Raw genomic sequence first — 22,493 nt, 5'->3', positions numbered from 1 at the left:
CATTTTTTGGTTGAATACTGTACTTCATTTATGTGTCTTCGCATTGATTCGTAGAAATAACACTTGAATACTTGTCTCTTTTTCTCTCAAAATGTGTAGGTCTACATTTATATACATCACTGCCAATAGAGAGTAAAAATCCTGTTTATTAATTTCTTCAACTTCAAAAGTAGTAAAATATTGATAATCTAGTTTTATATCAGCAACTGTCACTCTCACTGTCTCCCGCAAAGAAATTTTCAGTTATTAGAAGAAATATTACTTCATATTAAAGTTGAAAAAATCACTTTTGAAACATTCTTTGACTTAAGAGGCCGTGTCACAAATTTGCACTCCTATCTATAATAATGTTATTTGAAAAGGCAGTTTTTCTCAAAGTCTATAAGAGGTAGGGGCCGGAAATTTTGCCTACTGAAAGTATACAATACATTTAACACAACCGCTTTTTTCAAATTTAGTTATATCATATATTATTTCTGTGATGAAAATAATATTGTCAATATTTTGATTTGTCCAGATACAAAGAAATGTTGCTTATATTGATAATTAATTAGCAAAAACTGAAAAGGCCATTGAAATGTATTGCACATTACCTTCCGATCAGTGTCTTCATGATCATGATGGGTTTAAAAACCTGGGCGTAATCAAGTCTTTAACTATTACATGACAACATTTATACTTAATAATTTGGAGATAGGCCTTTTCTATCCTCAGCCCCTGAGCTTTTACTATCTGGTCTGGCGACCGACCTGTCACTCTTCAACCACCCCAGGGGTCTCCGCTTGCACATCCCATCAAAAAAAAAAAGCTGTTCGTTCATTTGTTTTTGTGTTCGAGCGAAGGTTTACTTCTCCACTAGTGCCACAGACTTCACACAGGGAATAGTCCGCTGATGTGACGCCATACGAATGTATTATTCGCGACCATACAACTTTTTTGTTTGTCATCGGGAAGAAATAAAATCATGGTGTTTTTTTATACAGGGAAAAACCGTCGTTTATTAAGCAAGAGTGGGGTGTTTATTTCAACTAGAAGAAAGAAAAACAGAGGAGAAAGTTTGCAGAAATGGAGATGCAAGGAAAAATTTAAGTAAGTTTTTTTTATCATATTAACATTAATAGATAGTAAATTGTCAACATCAGCTACGAACATCAAAGATAATCAAGAGATTACCCAAAACTTGTACAAATTAAATTAAAAGCTTTATCCATAATGTAACGTCGTGTGCAGAATGCCAGTGCTGAGAACAGTTTTACCCTCTAGGTTTATTATCATGAGAAATTACTTTACATCTTCCCTTGACCACAATAATCCAACGTTAAATTAGTTTAGGCTCTTTTGGTGTTTTAATAGCAGTTTTATCATGTTATATTTGAAGATAATGAAATGGCTAAGAAACAAAGTTAGCAACGACAGGCAACAAAGAAAATATAATATGTATACTGCCTCTTATTTTATTGTCACGGACACAATTCGGAGTGCCATCCTAGTGTGTGAGTGTTTGAAGTGAGCATTAATTTTGTTATTTCGTTAATTTAGCATTTATTTTGTTGAACATGCATAGCACCACCATACTGAATGATCAAATTGAAAATTTTATTTGGCCAAATGATGAATCTTAAATAACAGTATGAACAGTGCATGTTTTTATGGCGTTGCCACGTTAAACTATCGTCCGTAAACCGACTTTACAGACAACCAATTTTTTTTCTTTGTTGCGGGAACTTTATTTTATCTCTTAACAGTTTCCCATAAGGTCCTTATTACAATAGGTATGTAATTGGTACGAGTCTTCAGCGTACGTTTAATTAATTTTGCCGACAATAGGCAGCTTAAGTTTGCTTTTCGTAACCCACAAATTAGCAAACAGACATGCTTTTTTAAATTACTTTTATGGATGCATTGAAGGAGGATCTGAATAAATATTCATGTTAATTTTTTGATAACCAATATAGACAGAAAAAAAAATCGTACGCGTCATGTCAAGACGACTACGAATGTATAAGTCCCATGCGGTAAGTGTATTACCGTTCATTAGATTGTAGTAAATGTTTATATTTAAAGTAATTGAGTGATTGCTGTGCTTGGAGACCGCGTAGCGTCGCGGCCATCCGTGCAGCAACTGACTGCGCATGCGCGACCACTGACGGCCGCCATTACTAGCGGAGAGCGTCCGTTGTGTACACGCACCAACAAAATCTTTCAACAACTATAGTCTGATTCTGTACAGTAATATTTCACAAGATACGACCATCGCAGATTTTCAAATAATTTATGCACGCTGTCTAGTTGATTCTCTTTAGTAATTCGTAGTTTTATTAACATTAAACCTTAAAAAAAATCAGCGAGGTTGCTATTCCATCTACTAAAACAAAGATATAGCACGCGCATTGGTAATGGTTATGTTGAAAACCCGAGGCTACAGCATGCAGGTTGGTTGTGTTGTTTGAGGAGAAGAGTCTAGCGGCAGCAATGCTACCTTCCTGCAACTGGCCACTGACAACTGGCTCGTTCCGGGGCCGGCTGCCGCACCGCTCAGGCTCGTTCCGGGGCCGGCGGCACGATGATATATATCATCTGAAAAAAATAATCTTCTGGCTCTAACCAAATTAAATTTTCAGAGGATAATATTGAAAACATTTACAATAAATATATCTTTAAACATTACTAAAAAGAAATATAAGTACATCGATTATTATGAATATATTTAGGACATTACAATTTAAATTAAAAAGTTTAATAAAAGTATTTTTGGTTTCGAAATGTTACTAAACATGCACTTAACACATACTTGTTACATATATATGACTAATATCTAACATAACATTGCCTTTAATGACATGTCTAACTCCCTTGAACACCCTTAAGGTTGACTGTTCGAATCCCGGCAGGTGCGAATTTTTTTTTGTACTAGTAAAAATAAATACGAGCACGTATAATTTCAAAAGTAATAAATATATTTGAATAATGAATGCAAATAAAAGTAAATTTATTAATTAAATTGTAATTTTCAGGTAAGGACATGATAACTAATGGTCAATTAGGTTAGGTTAGCTACATTATAAATACTTTAAAACTTTGTGGACGGTTGATTTGGTTAGGATAGTTACATTAAAGATACTTGGAAATCATGTAAACGGTTTCCTAGCGCTGGATAGCTACATATTAAAAAGTTATTTTCTAAGCAACCATAAAATGATTTTACAGTATTTTTAATGTAGCTATATTTACCTTATATAACCAACCATCCACTAAACAGTCTATGTGGCATTTTTATACTGGAGAGAAAAAACGCGCGCGTAAAAATAAAAAACACATCCAGAGGGTAGGCGCTCCCGATCGGCCAACTTCGGAGAGGATCGGCATTTGCAGCCAGTTGCAGGAAGTAGCATTGCTGCCGCTAGACTCTTGTGTTTGAGGAAATACTTTTTTTTTGTTCCCAGGGGATTATGTCGTGGGGATGGGGAGGGGGAGGGGTAGATGACGCGCGGGGTGGCCATGGCAGGCTGCAGTGTTGCCAGCTCCTTCCTGCCAGGTCACTACCACCCCTCGCGACTGTGAGCGAGCGAAGCATACGCAGACTTGTGTTAACCTCTCACTCTTTGCGCATGAGGCTTTATTGTTTAGAGGACAGCAGAAATAAAAACAAAAATAACAGCACATGTTTGGTCATGTATTAAAAGTATTATAATTTGTGCTTGCTCTGTCAAGCTTCACAAATTAAGTGAGTACATGACTAAATAGTTTTTTTTTTTTTCATGTTTGTTAGTTTATTAAAAATCAAGGAGGAAATTGTGTTACAATGTTATGCACATAGAAGCTTAATCTAAAACAACCATGGTAAAATAAAATGTTTATTCAACTGACACAAGTTTTTTTTATGATCGATATCTTAGAGCCCTATATGAATGTTTTGATACAATTTTAAAAAAATTATTTTCTTCGATATTAAGTTTTAAAAATTGAATTTAACAGCAAAAGTTAATATAAAAAAATATTGAAATGGATATATTTCAAAGCTCTATACATATTATTTTCTTGTAAATGTATATTTCAGTGTATCGATGGATTCACTTCAGATTGTGGCATATTTTGGATATGTAAACTGTAAATATGTAAATGACGTGTTCCATAAAACAAGGCTCAACAGAATGTAAATAAATAAAAAAAGCACGTGGCGGCGCTGGACGGCGGATACGGCAGAAGCGAAGGGCCCGATAGCGCGCTAGTCGGCGAGTGACTGTGTGGCTACCTCAAGCCGTGGCAGCGGTGCGTTGTTTGCTACAAACGTGCGGTAATGGGTAGCACAAAGGATCTCATGAAACGGCCACCATTATCACGGCGAAGGAAATCCGTTAAAAGAAAAATGCTTCTCGCACGTACGGCTAAAATACATCGAAGGTATGTAAAGTGTTATATGTTACACATATTTTTATTAATTTGCGTGAGACTATTACGTACTTACTTAAACTTTGAAAACTGAACACTGTCCTATTTTAATTTTTTTTTCTGCGAGAGAATTTATATTTCTTCGGTTTTAAATCCACCCTGCAAATTTTTCATTTCTATTTTTTTTGTTAAGAATAATATTTACAGGTCTACAGTCTGCAAAAATCATCATTGGCACATAAGCCTCGCGTACTTATTTCCGGTTGATGTAGAAATGCGGCTGCGGATGACTGCGAGGCAAATTAAATTTTTAAACGCTACATATAAAAACAGAATTTGTAGTAAACTATTGATGATTTAACATGTGTGTACTAAGATAAGACTGTAACAATATATTCCAATAAAATAAAGGTATTACTTTAATATTTCCTTTGTGTAACACACTGGAACTATGCTTACGGAAGCGACTGGCCGGGCTACGCAAATACGAGTTTAATTGGGCAACTTTTGACACCACACTTTACAAGCCTCTAACTAGCCAACCACCTCAGGGTTAATGGGTTGAATTACGCCGGACCTTCACAGGAGTCGCTCGTGGAACTCAGCTCAGAGTGCCTGAGCTTCCAGAAGCGCAGCCATCCTGTGTTTAGCGAGCTCCAGCCGTCCACGCCGAGACAGCCGAGCTGGCAACAGTGCGGCGGATCGCAATTCGCCAGTCATTACCCAACAATAAACAACCAATGAACGACCGGCCACGCCTTCATTAAAAGATAGACCACGACACGCTGTTATATATGATTTTTATTAATGTCGTTCTGATTCAGTCGCTAGAATAATCATGTTTCTAATTTCTTGTTAAATTTTAATTTTCTGAAATACAAATTACAAATCATATATAAACTTTAATGTAAATCTAAAATGTTAAGGAAACAGCAATCATTTACATATTGTGTTACGTTTGTCAGTAAACACAATAAGGCTTAATGTTTGAACTTGTTTATAACCATTCAAATTTGGGTCGTGAAGGGGGGGGGGGGGGGGGGGGGGGGGGAGGAAGAGCTTGTTATACTAAGAGCTACCAAGTGACTACATTAATTTCTTCAGTTGCTTTTTTCTATTAAAAAAAGAGAGGAAATAAAAGATAAAAGGAAAAAAAAAATTGTATTTCCTATAAAATAACATTCCCGCAAAATACAACACGATCAGAAAGTAGAGGGCATTCCATTATTACACATAAAGAATTGAAAATGAAATTAATATTTAAATATTTTTTTTTGTAGCAGGACTTTAAAACGTTTTTGAAATCTTAGACTTGAAACTAAATTCAATTTAGATCTTTACATCAAGGGCAGGTACTTAGCCTAACAAAACATTTTTTTCTTCATAAAACAAGTGTTCAAATATTTGGAAATACAGTTCATCATTTTATGAAATAGGACTGAATAGATACAATGATAACTATTCATTTGCTTTCGGTATCATTATCAGTTGTTGAGAAAGGTCCCTTTGTGTCTGGCAAAATTTTTTAAATTCTTTACCTAACCAATATAAAGTATTAAGCTGCCTAGATAAAAAAAAAAGGTTAATGTAAATAAATTATTACATAAGAATTGTTTTTATAATATCAATGAATATTTTAACTGATGTAGTTCTTTTAAAACACATCTATAATTTATATAGGTAGGTAGTTATTCAATATGGTGTGGTATTTTTTTTGTATCATGTTTGTATCGTGATTATGATTTTTTAATATGTCGTATTTGTTTTTATCTATTTGTAATCTCTGTTATAATTTATATGTGCAATTATTGACGTTCTCTATACCCCAATTGTATGGTATACATGTATAGGGGTCAACAGAGAGATGCAATAAAATAAAAATTAAAATAAAATAGACAGTCGTGAAGCACGTGGTGAAAAGACAAACTTGGCAACACAGCTGTGTGTGGTGTCAGGGTGGGGGAATGAGGGTGGAGGGGGAAGGAGACGTACAACCGACGCCGTCGGCCAACCCGGCTAGAGTGTAGTAGTTCGCGTTTGACAAGTGCGGATTGTGGTTTTGTTCGGTGTCACCCGGTGATAGTGGATGAAATACATTTAATACAGTGTTTAGTACTAAAAGTGTATATTTTGGCGTTAGGATTAGGTGTTTAAACGTGTGAAAGTTTTTGTTTCCCCGCAGTAGGCGAAATAGGTTGGTTGGTGTTAATTCTTAGCTGTGTCAAATTACTCAGTTATGATATACTAGGTAGAGTAGAAACATACGTTACAGGGGGGGGGGGGGGGGGTGTTATAATGTGAATTGCGGTCGCCGATAGTAGGAAATAGTCTGCTCTTGTTTCCTTGAACACTCGTTTGTCATAGGTCTTTCTTCGCCCAACCTTTGAATTTTGCATCATGCACAGAAATATTCTTCGTCTGTATCTCAAAGTGCACAAATTCGAGACAGATTTGTTGTTACCTACAGATCGCATTAATTTGGTATTAATGAATCGGCTAGCCAGGTCATGGTTCTTCCAATTTTAGAAACGATAGTATGAAATATGCTATGAGTTAATGATTAACTAATTTTTAATAGTTAACAGAACGATAATGTTGCTGAAAATGTATATTTCAGTTGGATTTTAGTATATGCTTTTTCACATGTAAACTAAATATTACAACGTTTCATGTACACTTGTTCCGTAGCCTCAGCGAAATAAATAAATGAAATAAAACAGAAACACGTAATGAAACTCGGCAGGTAGACGTGTGTGCCCTCCGGGAAGCAAAATAGCGCAGAAAGGCAAACACGAAATAAAAGGCGGCATTTGAAAATGCACATTTGCCGGATGATTAAAATGAACTAAGCCTACAAACATTTTACTTAGTTTTAAATTTGATGAAAATTTTAATTTTATATATACTACAACAAAAAATTACGCGTTATTATAGTCGCGGTCTGAAAATGTTAACGAATTTTCAAATTCAATAATTCCTCGCACTATGTAAATTAGTCATAAAATATTAGCTGTCAGAGTTTAATTCCTAACTGAGTAATAGAACAAATTATATATTGCATAATAAAACCTATTTATCGCGATAATGACCGCGAGTGTACATCTATTAATGCCTTTATATATTTTAACAATTTTATAATTGTTATTGTTACAGCGAAATGCCATGGAGACATACGTTAACTGTACGTAAAGAACGCAAACGTAACTGTTCTTAGATGAGTGATGCAAGAGAACGTCAGAAATTGTATTCTTATCGAGATGACGCTGACTATTTTGAGTATGCCGTTGGTTTTGAAACTGCCCGGAAAAATTAGGAATTAAAATTTTGCAAATTGTCATCGTAAATGGCATTTATATTAAACTGGTTATGTTCACATGCAACTAAATGCGTCATCGACCAGTGATCATGTTTAGGACGGTGTTATTGCTGAAGCGCACTCTAGGCTGTGTAGGAGAGAAGCAGCTCATATTTTTTTATTTTATTTATTTATTCATTTCATTCCGTAGACCCCTTACAAACTGCTGGAGTTCTGGGATATGGAACATGTCAGTTTTATATACATTAAAAAATAACATATCTAAGATCAGCGCTTACACATAAACCCACAGCAATACATAAATACAGTAATCTATGTACAAAAGAATAACAAAAGTATGTATAGTATTTGATTACATATTTAGACACCATTTCACATATACATTTAGCTTGAGACTTTATTATATTTGACAGATTTATTAATTTTTTAATAGTGGATCTTCTTATTATATTATACAATACTAAATATCAAATGTGAGATAAAAGTTATTGTATTACAAGAAGTAGAATAAAATGTCAAACAGTTAGTATGTGAGAAATTCATCCACTGTATAGAATGTCTGAGATATTTTAAGGTTCTTCTGGAATTTTTTATTATTTTGTTTGCTTAGCTCTTTCAGACCCTCAGGTAACTTATTAAATAGTTTTATGCCTGAGAAAATTGCACCCTTCTGACTTAGCTTGAGTCTGTTAAGTGGCAAGTGGAGGTCATTTCTATTTCTGGTATTGTATGTGTGCACATCTGAGCTTTTTAAAAAGTAGTCAAAATTCTTTACTACAAATTTAATTGTAGAATATATATATTGTGAAGGAAAAGTAAGAATGTTAAGTTTTTTGAATAATGGTCTGCAAGAGTCCAGTTTTTTTGCTCCCGTCATAATTCTGATGACTCTCTTCTGTATAATGAAAATGTGCTTGCTATGGGAAGATTGTGCCCAGAAAATTATACCAAATGACATTATTGAATGAAAGTATGCATAGTATACTTGCTTAAGTGACTCTAGGTTCATATAATGAGCCAAAGTACGTAATGAAAAGCAGGCTGCATTTAGTTTAGGTATAATGTTGTGTATGTGTGTGTTCCCATTCAAACAACTATCTAAATGAAGACCTAAGAATTTGGTATTCATGCATCCCTTTATGACTGTAACTCCGTAATTAACTTGCAAGTCATTATTCTGCACGTAGCTTGTGTTAAATTTAAGAAATGCTGTTTTTTCTAGATTTAATGTTAATTTGTTTGCTTCGAACCATATTTTTAAGTTGCCAAGCGTTTCATGTATATTGTTAGATAGAGTCTGATGGTTAGCTTGAGTGAAAAGTATGCTGGTATCATCAGCAAAGAGAACTGCATTAGCTTTATCAGCTATATAACAAGGCAAGTCATTTATATACAAGATAAAAAGCAATGGACCAAGAATAGACCCTTGTGGGACACCACATTTGTTTACACCCTACTTCCGAGAATATTTCACCGTTGTCTTGATCCGTTATGGCTACTTGTTGATATCGTTGAGTTAGATAGGATGTGAACCATTGTAATTCAGTGCCTTGAATACCATAATGATACAGTTTGTCTAGAAGTATCTTGTGGTCCACACAGTCGAAAGCTTTGGTTAAGTCGCAAAAAAGACCCACAGCCTTCTCTCTCTTATCTAGGGATTTTAGTACTATTGATGTTAATTTAAACGCTGTGTCATCAATGGATTTACCACTGCGAAATCCATACTGATCTTTAGTCAATAGGTTATTTGACTCAAGGTATTTAGACAGTCTTTTATGTACTAATTTCTCCATTATCTTAGCAAATGTTGATATAAGTGAAATGGGTCTGTAGTTTGACATTAAATTCGCATCATTCTTTTTATGGAGAGGTTTTAACAATGGTAAATTTTAATCGTTCTGGAAAGATACCTGTTGAAAATGATTTATTAAATATGTTACTAAGAGGGGCACTGATCTTGTTGATACATTTCTTGAGTAGTACACTTGATATTTGATCATAGCCTGTAGAAGTTTTAGGAGCTAAAGAGTGTACAATTTCACAAATTTCTGTAGGTGTTGTGGGGGTAAATACAAAATTACACGTTTTTCTAGGCAGAGTTTGCTGCATAAGTTTTATGGGGTTATTTTTTGTCGACAGATTTTTGAATAGCATATCAACTATTTCTAAGAAGTAGGTGTTAAAAGCATTTGCTACATTTGTTGCTTCTACTAACGATTTCCCATTTACTATTACAGTAATAGGGTAGTTTGACTTAGGCTTGTTACTTTTACCAGTCATATGTTTAATTATATCCCAAGTAGTTTTAGCCTTGTTTTTTGATTTTGATACTAAATTTTGAAGGTGGAACTGCTTAGCTTTATCAATGACTCTGCTTAGTATTTTGCTATAATTCTTATAGTAAGATTTGAGTACAGCGTCATTTGACGTCCTGCAAAGCAAATACAGCTCTCTTTTCCTTTTACACTACGTTTTTATGCCTTTGGTTAACCACAGATTTTGATATCCCTCCCTCACCTGAACTAATTTTGGAGGGAAATTTGCTTCAAAAAGCCTTAAGAAGGTTGAGTGAAATAAATTAAACTGTAAATTTGTATCATTATCAGTGGATGTATTAATCCAGTTTTCCTTTTTTAAATCAGCTATAAAATGTATTACTGGTATGTTATCTATTGCCCTTATTTTTTTAAGTTTGTTTTGTTTATTCCTTTTTTCCATTGTAAGTTCAATATTGTGCAGCTGTATAACCTGAGCATCATGATCAGATAACGCATTTATCAGTGGAATAACAATATATTTATCCAAATTTTGTTTTTCAATAAATATATTGTCAATTATAGTAGCAGAAGTTGATTGTATTCTGGTGGCAAACTGAACAGTGGGAGTAAGATTAAAGGATCCTAATAAGGAGTTTAAACGTTGTTTATAATGACTGTCTTCTAAATAGTTTATATTAAAATCCCCACAAATAATAGTTTCAATATTTGTCCTGATCTTTTTTAATAACAGCAGTTCTAATTGCTTTAAAAATATCTCAAATATTCCTGTTGGGGATCTGTAAACAGAAATTATCAGAACTCTCTTGGAAAGTAATTTCACTAAGGCTACAGTACATTCAAAATCTTTTTCAGCACAATATTTATCAACATTAACAGTTTCGGTTTTGATGTTGTCTTGTATAAAGATACATACTCCGTCTCCCGAGAATTTATTCCTACAATAGTGTGACACCAGTTTAAATCCTGGAATTCTAATTTGTGGAACTTGAATAGACTTTAGATGGTGTTCAGATAGACATACTATATTAACCTTAGTCTTATTTTCTACCTCAAACATGTCTAAGGCTTCAATAAACAAGTCAACTTTATTTACAATACTTCAATGTTTTGATGGAAAATAGTGAGATGACTTTCAGGGGTCAGTCTGTTGTAGATCTGGCATTGACTGGTTTCATTTGTACATATTCCCGGCCTAAAAAATGTTTACTATTTTCATTTGACTTCTTTCTTATCACCCACTTATCGAGTAAGGTAGCCCTACAGGTTATTTTTTCTTTATCTAACACATCGTTGTTATTCTCCCTTATTACCCATCTATCTAAAAAGGTACACTGTTTGACATGTACTTTATTTTGTATACTGCACAACTGATTGTAGATCAATGATGCAATGTGTTGTTTTCCTCTGTTGTTTAGATGCTGACCATGCCTAGTATGAAGTGCTCTATCTAATTTACTTATATCAACATATTTTACATTGTTGAACTGCACGCATAAGTTTTGAATATTTGTATTTGTAACACTAATAGCAGCATTTACACAAGATGAGCTATCTAAATCATATCTAATGGGAAGACTCACTACAACTATAGTTTTGTTGCTCAAGGCTTTGAGTGACTCACTGAGGGTATGAACTGCTTCCATGCCTTGATTTTTGGCCACATCGTTCGAGCCACCAATTATCACCACATAGTCATAATTTTTTACAGATGCTGAATCTTCAAGAAAACCTTTCATTGCTTCTTTTAGAGGGGCCCCTGGTTTAGTTACACCAAATGCATTGATGTTATTACTGTAGTCAGATATCAGTTCAGATAAGCCTCTGGCATGACTGTCGCCGACAATTAATACACGATTCTGCTGTTCAGTCTTGTTTATTTTGTTGCATTTATTTTTGTTGACTTTGCCATCGTTTTTACTGCTGCTAATGGGGTGGATGCTATTCCTGTGGGTGTTTCTTGCTTTGTTGTAGGTAGTTTTTGAGGCTTGTCCCATTGCCGAAGAGATCGCCTGACAAGGTACTGAAATTTCTGAATCTTCAAACTTGCGGGTGTTTTGTTTTTCGCAGGAGATGTTCTTACTACGTGATATTTCCCTTCTTGGGGACGAGGTTATGGCATTCTCAAAATCCGTTTGATGACTAGGCTTGTTACCGTGTTTACCTGTAGCAACATCCGAGAGATGTGGAAAATCACGCGAATTTCTAAAGACTGAAAACCTATTCGAGAGTTGCATGATGTTGGGTGGAGAGCAGATGGGTGGTCTACACGTATTATGTTTCGTCGTGTTCACCCACGTGTTATCAGTCTTTTCAGGATATTTTAGTGCTGATTTTTGTGTAGAAAGTTCTTCTGTTAAAATTTTTACTATTTCTTTCAGTGATGCAATCTCCTCTGTTAAACTCTGAATTATTTGTTTGTACTCACAGTTCTCAAGCGATCCATGATTTGCATTACCATTATTCACTGCATCGCCATTTTCTTCTGCACATGTTGTGCAAAGCCATTTATCTTCCGGAATATTCTGTTCTTCCACTTCACAACACTTTCCAAAATGAAACCACGAATCACAATTTTCACAGAGGATGCCATTTCGCACAGCCTTGTAACATTTACCGCATTTTGCATTTTTTAAGACTTTATTTTTATTTGTAACACTGGAATACGACTTGCGAACAGACGCCATGTTTACATATCAGCATTTGCGATCATGTCCTGTTCACTACAAGGCCCCCCCGTGCAACAGCATTGTTGTACCAGACGGGCATTAAAAAAAATATCGCGAGCCCTCACAAAGCCATGATTTTTGCAAGTATATACTGTATTCAGAAAAGCCACTTAGTTTCACTATACATTTTAGATTTAGTAAAGCCCAGATTAGTGAACGTTCATCAGTGCTTACATGCAAGCAATTATATGTAGTAGAGCTTAAATTTTGCATACTTTTACCAGGTTTATGAGAACATCAAACACAAATGCCCACAAGGTGATTTCTAGCAAGAAATAAACTCAAAACTTACTAAAAGTTTTCCTCCTTTAAAATGAAATTTTTGAACATGTTTCTTTAAAAAAAAAAAAAAAATATGAAAATGTGTTTTTGTTCTTAGAATTTTTTTCTTTTTCTGTAAAACCACAAAGTGTTGCAGAACCGAGTCAAAGCTTTTGCAAACAAACTAGACAGATAATTCCAAATTGCTATTTTCCACTTTCTGACATTTCTTTGAGTAATTCTCTAAGATGACATTGTGATGCTTCAAGCAGTTCACTGTTTCAATGTCTGGTTGAATTAAGTTTAGAATGAAAAATAATTGGATACATTGAGAATGGTTGTTTGGGTTATATTAGCTATATTAAAAATACTTTAAAACATAATGGGTAGTTAATTTTCAATTTTTTAAAATTTTTTTGAAGAACTTTTAAATAGTGTGTGTGGCTGGTAAAGTTAGGTTAAACCATATTAAAAATACTGTAAAATTATTTGAATGGTTGTTTATGAATTGAATAATTTATAACTTGGCAACTTAACCAAACAAACCACCCTTAATATTTCATAGTTATAATATAGCCAACATAACAGTTCTTGCAATTATACACTATTTTTAATGTACCTAACCTTACTTGTTTAAACATTACTAATCTACTGGTAAATTTCAGATATGCCCCTTATTTTACATAATTACCCAATTAGGTCTATATTGTGCAGAATCATCGAATATAATGAGATGAACTCTGAAAATACCATTTTCAGAATCTTTTTATTTTTTTCAGAAGAGCACTTACTCTACAATAGTACCACATACTGTATAAAATAGACACTTTCCAATTTCCTTATCAGTTCTTCAGTCCTTAAAAGTTCTTATTCTTTGTAGGTTCTGTTCCTTTCAAGATAAAAACAAATAGGCCAGTTGATGAAGTGGTGTTTAGCACCAAGCAGCTAAGTGATAGAACAAGTAGTGTCGACTGTAGACTGCTCTCGCGTACACAGGCTGTGTCCCAACTTGTTTGGTACTAATAGGCCTTTTGCATTTTGTGAGCTTGCGATTGGATGCTGTGATAATCACTTGCATCTCGCACTGGTGGTCAGAAAATATTTAATAGTTATTTTATAACCTTACTTTGTAAATTGTGTTAGCAAATGTTTCATAGTATACCTAAACTGATAAAAATCATTCAGAAAATTTAAAAAAATAATGTCCTTAAGGGGCACATATACTGTGTGCAGAGCTTCAGAAAAAAAAACACGATTTGAAAACTGCACAAGATATCAGAGTGGTGTCTGTTTATGAAAAGGGTCATGTCGTGATCCAGTAATAAAATAATTGGTTGCTTGACCATTTTATAGTCAAATGATTTTTTGTTTGTTGATTCCTACATCATTAGTGTCCAAAAAAAGTTTTTAATATTTATAGTTTTGATGGCAGCCATTTGAGTTTCACAAAACATGCTGATTTTTTGTTTGTAAGGATTTGCGTTAACTTTTATTATTGGGGACTGGTGAACCAGAGGTTGATGAAATAAAACCCAGTTTTTTCAGGAAGATACAGACTTTATTATCTCCAATACACATTCAAGGAAAATTGTGTTCCATATAACAAAATCAACCAAAAATTTCGACTTAAAAAAAAACATATTTTCCGTTTTCGAAGGTACATCATTCGCAACAGATATTTATTCTACATATGAAACTCAAATACAAAATTCAACATAGAATTCTTAAAAATAATGCCATGTTTGATAAATATACTAATAACAATATTTGCTTTTCAATTACCAACATTTCCGGATGTGAATCCAAATACTTTATGCCCCTGCCGCTAGAATTCGGTGCCTGAATCGTAAACTTTGCTTGCCTCCGTCATGGGCAGATGGCAGCACGAAACAGATAGAAATTGTAAACTATTAGAAATGGCTCTGATAAAAGAGAAAAAGACTTGAAAACATCCTAAACCCTGGCTATGGACCTCATTTTTGTCAAGGAATTGTATTAAAATACTGCCAATCTTGTTAAAATTCACTAAAAAGTTAATACTATCAAGTTTTCACACGTGTTAAAAGTTAGAGAATTTTGTGGCACTACTAAAATATTAACCTGAAATATTTTAAAACATATTGCTTAAACAACTGAAATCAGCCTGTAAATAATTCTTAAAAAAACAAACCTTAACTGTATTGAGCAAATTCAACTTTATTATGTTTTTAAAAAAGTAAAACAAAATTTCAATTGACCATCTTTGAACCATGTCAAAAATTTTCCCGTGAACTTTACAAGCGCGCTCTACCGCTGTGATGTCGACCTATTGGGATTTTGCAAGGAAAATATGTATTATAATCATTTTAATATAAGTTTTCTTATGTATTTTGAAACTTGTAATTACTTTTTACCATGACTATTTTAGTTTACCAAATATATTCCAGGGTAGTTTCAATCATAAAGTTTAATTTGGCACACCAATACATTTTTGTTTGTCCCATAATGTTTACGAAGGTGACTACGGGTTTATGTTATTACATGTGGGTTCACCATCTTGACGATTTTGACACCAAGATTAGACATTTCTGTTCGTTCGACTTCCCATTCTGTTCAAGAATTACTCCTACCAAATGCAGTATCCCGAGAGCCAAGATGTTTACACATAAAAAAAGTTCCTTTATTCAAAATCGTATGTATGTAACTAGACTTACTAATAGTTCACCCCCCAAACTGAAACCTTGCATTTTTTGTGACTTGTAAATTTTAACCCGATAACTAATAACTAATATTTTCAATGTAATCTACAACCTAACAACTAAATAATATGAAATGCTCTTTACTGTTTCCGTCCTTAGTATTAAAACTATTTTCAGAAGAGTGAAAATGACTAAAGTTTTCTTTTCATAATAATTTTTAGGCATAAAACACCCAGTACAGATACTTGAAAAAAAAATTGGTTGTCTGTTAAGTCGGTTTACGGACGATAGTTTAACGTGACGTCATAACAAAACTTTGATGAAATTATTGCATTCTTTTATGAATAAAATTGAATCATTTTTATTGAATCATCACTATTTGTATGGATACAAAGAAGTAGTGAAATGAAATCTACAATTTAATTGATAAATTTACTTTTATTTGCACTCATTAATTCAAATATGTTTATTACTTTAACGAAGAGATTATTTTAACTATAACTTTTATACATGTTTGCTATTTAACTTCTTCCAATCTGTGTTATTCTGTTAAGGATAGGACGATGATAGGAAAAGTAGGAATCGAATGGGAGTGTTTAAAGTTTAATGTGCCTCGAAAAAGTCAAATCGATGGTTGTTTCAATCGAGTGGAAGAGAGATAGATGCGGCGCAAGCGTACAATGAGCGCAACGGGACACAGCGTAATGGGACAATGTGCGTAACGGGACACTTTTTCATGCGTGCAGCTGGCATTCATCGATTTATTAGACGTCACGTCAAAAAACTCAGGGACTTGAACTACACAGAAAATATCTGCTTTTCTGCACCATATTAACGTTATGGTTACCACTCAAATTACATAGTTGTATGCATGACGAGAAGACCCGTGCCAGTCCACGACCTTGCGCTTAGAGACGACACTCTGCTGGAAGCACCAGCGAGTGTCGTGCTAATCATCCGGCCTCACCCACACACACACCCCTGACTAGGCGTCTCTAAGCCTCTAAGCAGATATGCTCACATTTGGAGATGTGTAGAATATGGTGGGTCGAAAAAAAAAATATTTCGGAACCACTAAAGTGTATAAAAGTTGCTTCCTATAATAGGAAGATAAACTATATTAAAAAAATTGAAAGCAAAATCTTTTGTTTTATGTAAATTAATTAAATTGGACATTTATTATAAATTTTATTTACTTAAAATTCTACAATTGACATGCTATAGTATGTTATGCGTATTCTATAATTCAATAAAGGTTATGTGTGTATATATATACATATATATATAAGGTTATGTGTGTATATATATATATATGTATATATATATATGTATATATATATATGTATAAAATTAATAACATTTACTGATTTGTGCAGCTGTTTTCCAGTCTGAACCAAAGACCTGTATTTCACCCAGAGGACGTAACTGCACGAAATTACATCCCCACCCAACCCAGTGAACCATCTTATTATATTTTGTAACTTTTTTACAAAATAGAGGACTAAATGGTTTTACCATTTATTTCAGTGTATAAATGTTAAGTCTAAAAAAATAACTTAATTTGAAAACAATAACTCAATTGTTGAATGTTTGTTGTATTCCTGAGTGTGACTTGAATTACGCATTAATATTTTGGTATAACCAAAATTAATCTCTTGGTGGAAAATATCCAGATTTTGTTAGTTGACAGTTTGAAGCGTAATCTGTAAAACAAAAATTATTTTATTTAGTGATCTGCAACTCCCAAAAAAATCCAGTTTTGCTTCACTGAATGTATTAAATTTCAGTTGCCTACAACACTCGTAGTTGAGCCTGTGTTGCATGCACCCACTGCACTCTCTCTCCCCCCCCCCCCCAGCAGTGGTGTCTGACCTTGAAAACATGTCCCATAAAAAAAAATTTCAATCTTAAAGGGACAGTCGGCATCAGTGAGAAGAAGTAAAGTAAATTTTGTGGAAATAAATGAAATTTTTATTTTATGTGTTCAAGATTGCTCATGGAGTGTTTATTTTATTTGTTTGGAATATTAAAGTATCAATGGGTAAACAAATTCTGGGTAAACGGGCTTCTCGTCCTAGGAAACGAAACAAACACGCGAAAGCTGCGAACGAGATATGGAGGAAAAGAAGAAAAGCAAGTAATAATGACAATAAGGAAGAGGGGTAAGCGAAAATTTATTAATAAGTTGAGTTTAATGGAAATAGCATAAATTTGAATATTACGTGTAACAATACCGTTTAATATTTCGAGTAATACATTTCTATTTCATGTGCTTGAATTGTGTCAAAGTAAAAATTTGAGATATGTAGAAGTTAATGTCTTCCCCCAATGCATATTGGATTTTAATTTGTAAAATCAATACATACATCAAAGGCAGTTTAGATTAAATTTTTATTTAACATTTGTTCATCTTTGTTGTAACATAATATACAGGATAACATAATTTGACTGTGTTAATTTCCTTTGGCTTTCTTTCCTGTCCTGTTTGGTCTTTTTTTGCTTAGCTTTCCGTTGTCCCTCAGTCCAGGGAAACACTGCTGGTATTCATGCTAGGGAAGGGTGTGTTTGGGGGGGGGGGGGGGGATTTTGGACAGTAGTCGCTCCTAGAACATTTTAGCCAGGCATAGCCAGACTTTCTGGCAAGAAGTATGCCAATGATGTTTTGCTGATGATGTCTGTGGTTTAAATTTATCATCCTTGTCATCCTAAACGTCAGAAGAATAGTGTTATTTATCTTAAAAAATTTGTTTGGCTTCAAAGTTTCATGGTATAATAATGTTAATAATGATGTAAGGTGCACTGTATTTAACACTATGAAAATTACAACAATTTTGTATATTCTTTTGTTTTAAAAAAACAAATTGAATAACTGGAAAACATCGAAATATTATTGATATTTCAATTCATTTGACTTGATTGAACCATAAAATAAGCATAACAAACAATAGCACATCAATAGCCTAGTACCTACAATTTTAACTGATTTATAAATCTGTATGTAGAATTTTAAATTCTGTTAACAGTATGATGCACATATGCGAAGATGATATTTCTGTGCTAGGTATTAGAGTTCAATTCTTTTTTTCCCCACTCTCCGTAGTGTAGAGGTTATCCTGCCTGAGTACTGTAAAGTTACATTATCGATTTTGTATTGCATTTGGGAATCTAGAGGGCATAGTAATAAGCCTGGGGAAATGGCAAAAATAGAGTAATCCTAACGAAAAAAGATCCATCCACATGAAACTATGTAAATAGATTTACTAAAAGAAATGTTAATCCTATAAGAGGTCAAGGGGGAAAAAAAACTTTTTGCTTAGGGTTGGTTTTGGCTCAGGAAGAATATTGTCTTTATCCTGGACAGGCTAACTAATGTGCTTGGAATCGTGCTTTTGGGCTCCAAAACTACCAATTGTGTGTCAATATAAGGGCCCTGAAAATATTTAAGATGTAGGATTTGAATTAAGAAAATTGCATGCAGCTCTTGTTTATCCTCCCCAACCACCAAAACCTAAATCTAAATTACTACTAACTGTTTTGAACATGGCTTTGAATATAACGTACAAATATATTTTTATGTGAAAATTACAGCGTGATACAAATACTTTAATATACCTAAAGTTAAGGAGCTAAACCCACCCAATTCATATTATTTAAAAACAAATATTGTAGAAAAGAGTAAATTGTAAATTTTCAAACCCTCACAAGGATCGCGAGTTACTACCGGCAACCGTTAACAGTCGGGGAAAGCCTCATACACACAGCAACCCCAATATTTCCACATTTAAGAAACTTTATCAGTGCTTGTATATATTTTGTAGTTTCATTTAACTTTTCTGTATTTTGTTTTTATAAAAATGCTTTAAAATGGATATTTTCATTATAATTTCATAGTTTTAACACTGTAGAGTGTAGCAGATATTTGAAGCTCCAGGGGCATGTACATCATCATTTACTTCGTGCACCGTGAAATGGTAGAGGCATCATCCTTGGACCGTTGCAAAGATTCTCTCCGACTTCGGACACACATTCTCCCTTCAGTCGATGTAACTGATGCAGTGTAGACTACGCAGTTGCTAATTTGTGTACTTCACCTGTGTACTTAACAAATCTGAACGGTTTTAATGTTTGGCTTCTTCAACAGTATTAGCTAGGTGCACAGGTTGTGTACATAATTTTTTTTAACAAATAAATTTAACTGGGGAAAAAAATATCACTAAAGTAATTTTTATCATTTCATTAGTGTCATACAAATTTTTTTGGCAATTTACGTTATGATTCTACCTTTGTTTCTTAGTTATGATCGGGATGTATGTGAATGTTTTTGTAAAAAAATGTACTTATAAACACATTGAAATATAACTTTTTTTTCTTTCAATTTATTATTAATGGTAAAATATAGAAAGAAATGTTTTTTTCATAATGGCAATGTTTCTTAAATTCTAGAAGTACACAGATTCGTGTACTTTAATGCTAGCGTTCTTCACTTCTGGTTCAGACAGCCCTTGTGATGTCACTTCCAGGGACTAGTGATAGTTGGCCGCATGTCTGGGGTCGACGAGCATGTTTCGTGCGCGCTCGTGCCGGGACTCAGGCAGCCGCACGTCCTTAGTTGTCTAAAGTTTTCCTGTGCGCGATAGTTTTACAAGTTACGTGAATTGATGTCATCATTAATGCTCCGTCGAGGCGCAGGTGAAACGGACTCTAGGTTAGTTCACAAAAGTCCCGCAAGAGGGACTAGCGTAAGCCTGGCACTCATGGGACCAGCGGGTTCGTGCTCTGACGGGCTAAGAGAGAACTAGAGAGAGGTGTGGTGGCGGCGGCCGGCAGAGGTCTCGCTACAACGCAGAATTAAAGTCAAATAGTTGGCTTCTTCGCCACGAGATGGCGAGAGCAGGCCTTTCGTCGAGCAGTGAGGGCTCCATGAGGGGCGGGGTTGAAGACCCTGGTCAATGCTCTCAGTTGACTTCCTGGAAAAGAAGGAAGAGGGGATCTGCTAGCTCGTGAGAAAAGTCTTAGGGCGGGTGCCGATACTTGCCCGACAGCCCTGGAACATTAGAATGGGGCATGACTGGAGCTGCTAACCCAAGCTGAGCTCTGGAAAGAGGAATCTGAGCTCTGGGAGGCAGCTGAGAAAAGCACTCTCGGTCAGGAAGTCGGACACTGTTACTGGTCGCGTTCGTGGCCTGGGGCGGGAAGAAAAATGTATAATGACTGGCTGGCAAAATCACACCAGGTTCTCGGGTGCGGCTCTGGGAAAACGTTGCGGCACTCTAGTAGGAGACATTTTATCAGGTTAAACAATGGGCTAACAAAGTTTCACCTTGGGGGTTTTAGGTGAAAAATAAATTTGTGCCAATTATTTCAAATTTTCGGCACAATGATCAGGGCTTTATCATTGTACATAACACATATGAGCCCAAAACTAACGTTGGTCTTGAATCCAACTCTTGTTACTAATTACAAAAAGAAAACCCCAATGCAAGTTGGGATTAGAAATGCAGCTTCTAAAAAAAACATAGCTAAACCAGCATTCAGTTAACTACATTGCCAATAAACTTCATCTTCAAGTCAAAGTTGTGAAGCTTAGATAAAATTTAATACTCATAAATTGTTTCATATCTCTGTACTGGAAGATTCAGACAGGATGCATAACACTGTTTTCTGGCTAAATGGCTGTCTGATCTGCCCTTTCTATGGAAAACTTAACCCTGAACAAATATCTAACAGCGAAGACTCACGTGTTGAGGACCATGCCTAATGTAATACCTAATGGTCAGTCTTCAGACTCGTGTCTGGAGGAGACAGTAATGCCCTTAGTCAGGCATGTCAGGTTTATGAGGGGATATGCTTTATCAAAATCTTGGAGGCCTAAGAACCAAAGCGAGTGAACTCGACAATAATGTAGAAGTATGTGATTACAATATAATTAGTCATGCTGAAAGATTTTTTAATAACTTAAGTATAAATCCACACTACTTCTGCAACTATTTTATCGTCAGAATCGACAGACATTCTGCCCTAAAATGATTGAAAGAGGAGGTTGTGCATGAACAAACACAAATTTAAAATTGTCTTTCCAACCAATGCAAATGATTATCCTGGTGTTGAAGCTGTCTGAGCTAAAATAAAAGTAAAACAAAGTTCTTAACGTTTGGAAACATTTATATCTCATCCTCTGCAATTCAAAAACTGTAGCTTATCTGTTGGGTCATTCCATGTGAAATCACCTAAGTGGGGTTGCACGACTATTTTATTTAATTTTTATATTTATACCATAGATGAACCAACTATTTAACAGTACAAAACCAATTTTTAAAATGTTTTATTGGCAGCCATATTGAAATTAGGTTAATTTTTCTACACGGAGACGTATGAAAATGTGTGTATTTTAGGGTTTCGAAAAATTAATGCTGTTTTGTCTATTACAATTAGAACATTCTGGTTTTGACTGGTTGAAAGAAGGTATTGTAAGGTATCATGTAAGGCTTATACATGCAAACAAGCATTTAAGGTACTAGGGGAAAATGGGACTTAAAAGTGTGCCAAAAAATGAGCAAAATGACCAAATTCAAGGTCATACTGATGGTGAAGGGCTATGAACCACTGACTGGCAATTTTTCTTCAAGAACTATGACTAATAGGGGTCACATCCATGTAGAAGCAAAGACTGGATTGTAAGCCCTTCTTCTTTTTTTTTATGTTAAAGTTGCAACATTTAAAAAAAAATAATCTAAATTTAAAGGTCAAATAACTGTTAAGGGGGACCTGCCAAAAATTACACACTTTGGGATGGCATACCCCTACTGGTACTTAACACAACCTGCAAGTTTCATTTTGTGGT

At 34.5% G+C, this 22,493-nt stretch overlaps 1 protein-coding gene across 14 annotated transcripts in view; it reads left to right on the top strand.

Annotated features, from left to right (window-relative positions):
• LOC134535104 (uncharacterized) overlaps positions 1-22,493 on the top strand; it is a 305,166-nt gene that overhangs the window by 12,552 nt on the left and 270,121 nt on the right. For 10 of the 14 annotated variants that reach the window (XM_063374008.1, XM_063373998.1, XM_063373989.1 and 7 more), the window contains exon 1: positions 6,392-6,583. The exons of the other annotated variants lie outside the window; for them this stretch is intronic. The gene's annotated coding sequence lies outside the window, so the exon portion shown is untranslated. Of the gene's footprint in view, positions 1-6,391; positions 6,584-22,493 lie in introns of those variants that run through there. 14 annotated transcript variants of the gene reach the window in all.

The sequence above is a fragment of the Bacillus rossius genome, chromosome 8 (assembly GCF_032445375.1).
Source record: "Bacillus rossius redtenbacheri isolate Brsri chromosome 8, Brsri_v3, whole genome shotgun sequence".
Lineage (NCBI taxonomy): Eukaryota > Metazoa > Arthropoda > Insecta > Phasmatodea > Bacillidae > Bacillus > Bacillus rossius.
Note: the sequence above shows the minus strand (reverse complement) of the source record. Positions and strands in the feature narration are given on the sequence as shown.